The sequence below is a fragment of the Argiope bruennichi genome, chromosome 6 (genome assembly GCF_947563725.1).
Source record: "Argiope bruennichi chromosome 6, qqArgBrue1.1, whole genome shotgun sequence".
Taxonomy (NCBI): domain Eukaryota; kingdom Metazoa; phylum Arthropoda; class Arachnida; order Araneae; family Araneidae; genus Argiope; species Argiope bruennichi.
Genome location: NC_079156.1, coordinates 69,455,523 through 69,464,337, shown reverse-complemented (window position 1 = coordinate 69,464,337; position 8,815 = coordinate 69,455,523).

Below are 8,815 nucleotides of genomic sequence, written 5' to 3'. Positions count from 1 at the left end.
CCACAGAGCCATTTGCACACTTTATGGCGATTAACAATGCCAGAAACATGAAAGGATGCTTCATCGGATTACATTATGCTCTTCAGAAAATCAGCAGCATCTTCTATCCTCCTTAGCATATCTGTTGCAAAGGCCATCCTCTTAGGCCTATCGTTCGGTTCCAAAACTTGAACAATTTGAACTTTGTATGCCTGTAGTCTTAATTTTTTCTTAATAACCTTGTACACCGTCGAAATTGGTATATCCAATTCTGTTGCCGCTGATCTCACAGATATTCTAGGATTGTGTAAAAATGTCTCTCTGACACGCTCAACATCAAAATCACTTGTGCAAGGACGTCTGGAACGTTTCTTATCTTCGATACTTCCAATTTCTAGAAAATTCTTTTTCCACCGCAAGATGCTGTTTTTGGATGGAGGATATTTTTAGTAAATTCTTCTGAAATTTCTCTGTGCTTGCACTATCGATTTCATTTCTATGAACCATCATAAAATCTGTGCTTTCTCTTGTGGTGTATGCATTCTCCTTAATATCCGCTCGAATAAAACATCACATACAAAAGTACTAGATAGAACAAACACATGGAAAGTAAACATAACATTGCAATAGTTGCCAAAAACAAAAGAGAGAAAAATGCAATTAATAAGCAGACAATATTTAGAAAAGTACAGATATTTAGACTGGAAAATGAAATTATCTGAAATTAACCACACGCGCAGACGATATTTACAAAAGTAAAAATATTCAAACCTGAAAAGGAAAATATATGAGTTATCCCATCAATAAATGCCATAAGTGTGTTTATATCTTTATTATTTTATGAGTTATTAAACATCAAAATGGGTCCGGGACTTTATAAACACCCTGTATATCAGTACAGGCAATGGTGAGTACCACAAATGCGAGTAGCTGCTACGATGATTAACACGAGCCCAAGTACAAGAACTAGTTCCACATAATATACAAATGTAGCTTAGCCATATTAATTGTGGTTTTCGGATAGGCAAAGTTAAATCCGATTCCGAATAAATAGTTGTATGTTTATATGTAAAATGAATTGATTAATTTTAAGTAATGACGAAATACTTCCTATTGCATATTAAGAGACGGTAATGATTTTTAATTTAAATAAATAATTATTTCTTAATATAAGGTACCTGACTGTTTCCGAAGTCACTTATTTGAAAAATAACTTATATATTTTCTTTCATGTTATTTTTTAGCTACATACTTTTATAAATGATGAAAATTCTGTAAAATTAAATTTCAATACATTGATTTTTTTTAAATTTGACAAACATTATCTAAGCGTTAGCTTTACGCTAGCAGACATAAACAAATTTATATTGCAAATATACATAAATCAATGCAGGGATACATTTTCTAAGACAGTTATCTCTGTTATACTCTAAAATATTTCTTGTAATTCAAAAAATATACTGAGAGATAAATGCTGACATAAAAAAATATTTCATAAACTCATGTGGAAGTTAATTTTAAGTTAAAGTTAAAGTTGTTTTCTTTAATCTAAAAACAGTGAAAGTTGAGTTTTCTTAAAATTGGTTTTTAAAATTCAGATCTTCTTTGAATAATTTCTTTCAAAATTTAAGAGAAATCTACACATTTGATGTAAAGTCTACGTGCCGAATAGGTCCATCTAACTCGAAATGTTTGTGAAATATTCTGTTCAAACATAGTCAGGCATAATTCCAGAAATGTGTTTTTCAAACTTATGTGCGAAAAAATCTCTAATTCGAAGTTTTTGATGATTTTAATAACATAAAAAACTATTTTAAAGGAATCAAAAAAAAGTCCTGGAATTTCAAGTTTTACTTAAGATGAAAATTTTCATCCGCAGAATTGATCTTTCAATACTATTTCTGAGGTTTATTTAAGGAAGAAGTTATAATAAAGAAGGAGATTCCAAACTTTTTTCTTACTTCTTACACTTTGTCAATCAAGAACATCCTTTCAATTTTTCTTCTGGCACTACAAATTCGGAAGAGAGGGAGCTACTTCCGAAAATTTTCTTTCTAAACGTGAAAACTTTTTCTTCAAAAAAAAATTTTTTTTTCGATGTAAGTTTGAAGGGAAATGTGGACAGAGCGGTTTTTGCCAAAAATATGCTAAGATAAGGTTTTAAATGTTTCGGAAGCTGAGATGCAAATAGTATACCCTGTGTTATGAATAAAAGTGCGTCGAATAAATAAAGTGCGTTTTTCGGATAAATACATTCTTTAAGACTTAAATATGAGTATATGTTAGATAATTAAAAAATATTTTGCTGAAGATCAAACTACATAAACTATTTAATTAAAAGTTTTAGCAGCTATTAATCCTATTGATCCAACTTGTTGTAAAAAGCGAATAGTATTTAAATTTAAAAATATTATTAATACTTTAATTTTAAATTTTTTTAAGGTTTTTTTTTTATTTTCCTCTTTTAATTTTCATGACAAATATAAAAATAATTTTTTTCAACTCTAAAGTAGAACAGTTGTCAATATATATTTGCTAAAACTGCACAATTAGATTTATAATACCGTGTGTGTATGTGAATTAGAATTTTAATTTTAAATATTAAAAAAAATTTACCAATCATCTAAACAAAATGATGCTTATTATATTTTAAAATCAATAACCATTGTTTGTTTGTTTGTTTGTTTTGAGACATCAACACAGCTGGATGTTTTGTTTTTTTTTATTTAAAAATTTAGAATAGTCAGAACATTTGTATTATCAGATAATTTTTGAAAAGAACTTTTTTCCCAATCTTTTAAATAATTCTAGTTAGATTATACTTACTCACATAACGATAAACCAACTAAATAATGTTCAATTAATTTTTTTAATTTCTGTAAAAAAATTTAAATAGCTCATAATGATTCTACAATTATTTATTTGTTTGACTTTCTTTTATTGTTGAAAATTGAATAAGAAAAATTGTATTTACTATTTATATTATTTACGTAAGAAATATGAGATTCAAGTTAGAATAGTGCAAAAGTTAGCCATGGCTGTTACCTTTTTAACAATATTGTCATATCATGGGACATACCAAAGTTAAGGAAGTCCATGACAAAATAGACAAAATACATAAAGAACAATTAAATTTGCGCTATTTTAACGTTAAGAACATTCCAAATTTGAAAAATAAAATTAATTAAATCATTACATTAAATTTCAAAAAATATTAAATTTTAAACAATGAAATTATGCATAAGAGATTTTTTTAAGTAAAATACAATCAGTATCACCAGTTAACTAGCTGTTCGTTAAAGACAGCTAATAAGACCAAAATATTTTGAATAGATATGAAAATACTTGTACCATTTTCTCAAGCATTTATTTTTGATATATTTCAGAGGTGTTAACATTGCTGTAATCAAATGTTTCTGGCCAAACTTATCTTTAAATGAACTTGTTACTACTATTACTCATTTCACAGTAAGAAGAAATCAACTTGATTTATGAACACGAACTGCTTTAAAAGAGATGATTTCCAGTTAAAGAAAAAAACGAAAACCTGACGCCTTTTACGATGGAAAACTGAAAGGAAAACTTTTCCTTTCAGTTTTCCATCGGTAATTTCATTATTCACCACAAACTCCATTAAACGCCTCGTAAACTATTCAAGGCGAAAATGTGTTTATTGATGAAATCTAACAACGTAATTAATTTAATATCTCGCAAAACAAATAATTCATTCTCTAATAATGTAATCAATAGTTTTTCGTAAATTAATTGCAGTGTTTGAAATGAAGATATTTCCGGTAAGCTGATTAATGAAATACAGTTCTAATGAAGATGTGTATCTTTTGGAAATAATTTCATTATAATGCACTTTATTAATAAAGAGTTTCCTTTCTTTCATAGCTTCTGTCATAAATAACAATGTCCATTGATTTTTCGATTTTGGCGATCAATTTGTTCATTGAGGAATTTGGTTATCTCTTATGACTCAAATATGTTTATTATAAAATAGTGGGAAAAGGATAAATTAATTCAGTAATTCACAGAATGAAAAAATACACTATCTTAATTGAAGCATGATCTCAACAGAATAAATATTTTTAAATTTTGAAAACATCCTTTTATCCGTGTACTAAAAAATATCATTTTTAATTTAATTAATGAGTATGAAGAACCATTTCCCAGAGTTCTTTATTAGATGCATCCTTCTTTTAGTTATTCTAATAATTATAATAATGTAATAAAAGAAATAATTTATAGTTAAGTAAAAATATTAATTATATATTATACTTTCTAATATTCATAATACAAGAATTTTGATTTCTGGTAAACTTGATATTTTTAATATATCGTTACATTTCTCAAAATAGAATTCTGCGATTTTTACATTCCTATAGTGTTTCTCTCAGAGTAAATGCATCCGATATAAAAAAATATTTTTAAGAAAGCACTTTAGATATTTTAATCATTTATTATATTTTTAAATTTTCATGCTTTTACTATTAATTATACCCAATTTCTGGATCCATATTGCTTTTTTAATGTTTTTAAAATTCAATATATTTATTTATTTTTATCTTTTACACACGTTTAGATTTTACCTTAGAGTAGATTTCACCGCTTGCAATTGTTTAATATCATTAAAATTAAATGTATTTGTTTTTTAATAAATTGTACATTTTTAATTTTTTAAGGGTTTAAACTTTAGAAACCATTAATGTTTAATGCATTTTTAATTTTTTTACTTTGGCTATATTTGCATCTAATAGTTTTTACATTTACTATGTATTATCTAATATATGCGATAAAGTTCTGATTATTCACCACTTAGAACTTTTATTTTTTTCTGTGCGTTTGTGGTTCTTTTGTTATAAATTCTATAATCGAAGTTTTTCTGTTATCAGCATTTTTTAAATAAAATAAAATAAAAAATGAGTTTTAATTTAGTTTTTGAATCGTGATATTTTGCATTGATTCAAAACTTGTGCAAGATTTCTACGCATCTTTTGATAAAAAGAAACATATCGTCCTCCGTATTTTATCTCACTTCTGCTTTTGTGAAATCAAAGGCGCGAAGAAATTCCATATGTGAAAATAAACGAATATCTAATTTTCTTTTTGCTTTCTCGTATAGGGAATATATAGAAATCGTCAAAAAGTTATACCAGAGATTTTCACAAGTCTTCACGTTTTAGACCTTCCTTAGTCCTTAAATGTCTATTTGTGATAAAGATAACTCAAATTCCCTTTGAGCTAGACCCCTGAAATTTGGTATACGGTCTTTACACCAAATTTTCTCATTTCTTTCAAACTGTGAATAAAATCTGCTTAAAGGAAGTTCGTTTGTCCAGCTGTTTGAACATATTCTTACAAACCGGTGATGCTGCTTCCCAGCATAGTTGGTTCTATGGGAGGTCCCAGAGCTTGGCGACAAACTTGGCGATCATTTGGCGACTTGGTGACGAATTTGGCGACTTTGGCGCCAAATAGATTATACCCGAAACATCTAGAATTTTCCCGATCCGTCCAGTAGGAACCGAGTTACGCCTCGAACGTTCCTGATTGGTTGAGAGGCTTCTAGCCCCGCCTCCTCATACCTATAAAAGGAAGCAGCCGCAGCTGCCGAGTAGTTGTGGACCAGTGGAGTCGAAGAGTAGTCGGAATCGACGTTGAAGAACTGGCCTTCCAGAGATAAGCGGAGCAGCGACGGAGTGAAGCTAGTGCTGAATTAAGCCGTGCGCTACTGTCTGCAATAGAGTCTTGTTGTATGCTGCACGTCTCGGCTGAAGATAATCGTCTTCTGTGCTGTATATAGTTGTCGTCTTTGTGCTGTCCTGTGTGTCTTTGTGTAAATAAACGTCGTTGTTTTATTTTCTACTGCTGATTGAGCGTTCTCCACACCATATAACTCCCACTATCCAAACGAACCCCCCCCCCCCCCGGAAATTTCGCAACAATATATTTACACGATAATTATAAAACCAAGAGAACGAGAAAAAAAAAGATTTAAAATCTATAGTGTAGACACCTATAAAATTTTGAGCCAAATCCAACCACGAGTTGACTGTCTATCGTTTTGTACTTTCAAAAACAATTCAAACAATTGCTGAATCAAATACGCAATGGCTTAAATATATCAACTTTGGCATAGGATTTCGTTTTTAAAAGTGTAGTGTTGGGTCAAATTTTTATTTCAATCGGCAGAGAAAAACGTGTCTAAAGCATAAATTCAATTTTAAGCTACTATTAACAGCATGTCAAGGATTAATCGCCAAATAACTCGCCAAGGATGACACGATAGAGTCAGTAAAAATGCTAAATTCAAGCCAAAACTTAATATTTCGTCAATCATGTATAATATTGATATGTACTGGTTTCTCTGGTATGGCAAGTTAGAGAGCGGGTGAAAAAGTTTAGGACATCCATGTGGACATACTTTAACCACACGGATTCATCCAAAATCCTACATCAAACATTTTAACAATTAAAATATTCCTTATATGTATTCTTCGTATTCAAAAAATTGAAAATATAAAAATGCGTCTCATATAACCTGTCTAAACTTTAAAATCAAAGAAATTTTGTTAAACGTTTATAAAATGGAGCACAAGTCGAACTCAGATTTCGATTAGGAATAGTTATTTCTGTTATAAAGCATCGATAAACTAGAATGAACGCAATGCAGATTTTAAAAAATTATATCTTCCCACTCATCATAAGACAAAAATATTCTGTCTTTTAAAGTCTTCATTTTTTTTTTTCTGAAACATTTTTTGAGTGATATCATATATCTTGCGTGGGCGTAAAATTCTATTTTTTTTTTTTTTAAATATTTCATTTTTTTTTGTTTTGTTTTGTTTTTTTCTGCTTTATAAGCACTATTTTTTTTATATCGCTTCCTTTATATCTAAAAAAACACCCATACTTGTCTGTTTTTTGTAGATTTTTCTAAAGAGAAAATAAATATTCGATATTATATCATTTTTATCCTTTTCTATCGGCCTTAAGGAAAAATACACGAAGCGCTTCTTCTGACATATTACTTCACTTATAATATAAAGAAGCTGTTACGTAAACATAATCTCTTTACTTTTCATTTTGCTAAGTAGGGGAGAATGTTGAACTCCTTTGATAGATTTTTTGGCTTTTTTTATTAACTTGGTTTCTAAGTTCACCGTTTTAATTTTGAATGTTGCTTTTTTATTTAATATAAATTAAAATTTGATTCCTTGCGTAGTTAGCCACTTTTAAAGAAAATTTGAAAAGATCTTATTACTAGATCCATCATATTTGAAACGATGGATTATAAATTAAAGAAACTAAAAAGTATAAAATATTTGCAATAAAAAATGTACATTTTAGTGTACTTATGAAGTATATTTTAAAAATTACTTTTATAAAATCATAAATTATGATTACAAAATGTTTTCCGATGACAATCCTTCGCTCACTAAGAGTATTTCAAAAATTTTGAGCATCTTTTCTTTGACCATTTATCTCAAAACCAAATTCGAAACATCATTTATACTTTGCGCAATAAATAACAAGATTCAAAGGATTCAAATCCTTTCACGTCTGAAGATCATAGTCTTTTATATATATATTTCGATATCATTCCCTAATATCAAATACGAATAATAATCTCTAATATCTTGATATTATATTTTTATCATACATCTAATATCTTGATATATTGAGATATCTAATATCTTGATATATTGAGATATCTAATATCTTGATATATTGAGATATTTATCAATAATCTCTAATATCTTGATATACTGAGATATTTATCAATAATCTCTAATATCTTGAGTCTTTTATATATATTTCGATATCATTCTCTAATATCATATAAGAATATCTTGATATCTATCTTGATATATTGAGATATCTATCAATAATCTAATATCTTGATATCATAGTCTTTTATCATAGTCTTTTTTATGTCTTTATATTTCTTTTATTTATTTCGATATCATTCTCTGATATCATACACTGCGTAAAAAAAGTAGAAGGACAGTGCCTTTTTGCCAATTAATATCTCTTATTTTCTCCTAACTACCAGATATTTATGCAGATTTAATTTAATGACCCTTGTTTTCATTTTTGGCAAAAATTAAACATCTACCACTAATATTATTAAGAAAATTAGTATATATAATTTCCGATGCGTAAAAAAAGTAGAAGGACACTTGCTAATATATTTAATTTCGTGAGTTGTTCTTTATTTAAATAGTGATTTTGTACTTCGCTTATCTTTTTCTGTCAAAAAAATCTAATTTGTTTAAAAGTTACGTTGTTTCTCCGTTCTCAGAAATGCCTAAAGGAATACCTTTGAACGATTTGCAAAAAGGGCAATTTTCCGCCTATCAAAATGATGGTAAAGGTGTCAGAGAGATTGCTCGATTGTTGCAGGTGAGCCCCAATACAGTTTCAAACTTTATCAGAAATCCTTATAAAAATGGAAATAAAAAGAAGACTGGTAGACCGAAGAAGTTAACACCACGTGATGAAAGAAAACTTGCTCGTGTGCTGAAGAAAAACAAAGGAAGTGTTTCAAAGGCAAGAAATCAAGCAGGACTTAATCATGTGACGAAACAAACAGTTTACAACTATATTAAAAGATATAAAAAAATTCATTTTCAAAAAACGGAAACATCATCCTAAGTGGAAACAAGCTCACATTGATAACCGTTTAGCGTGGGCTAAGGAGCACATGTCCTGGACTACAGAATGGACTTCTGTGATATTTTCCAATGAAAAGAAATTTAACTTAGACGGTCCAGACGGATATCAGCACTACTGGCATTGTCTGGGGACTGAAGGCGAATACTATTCA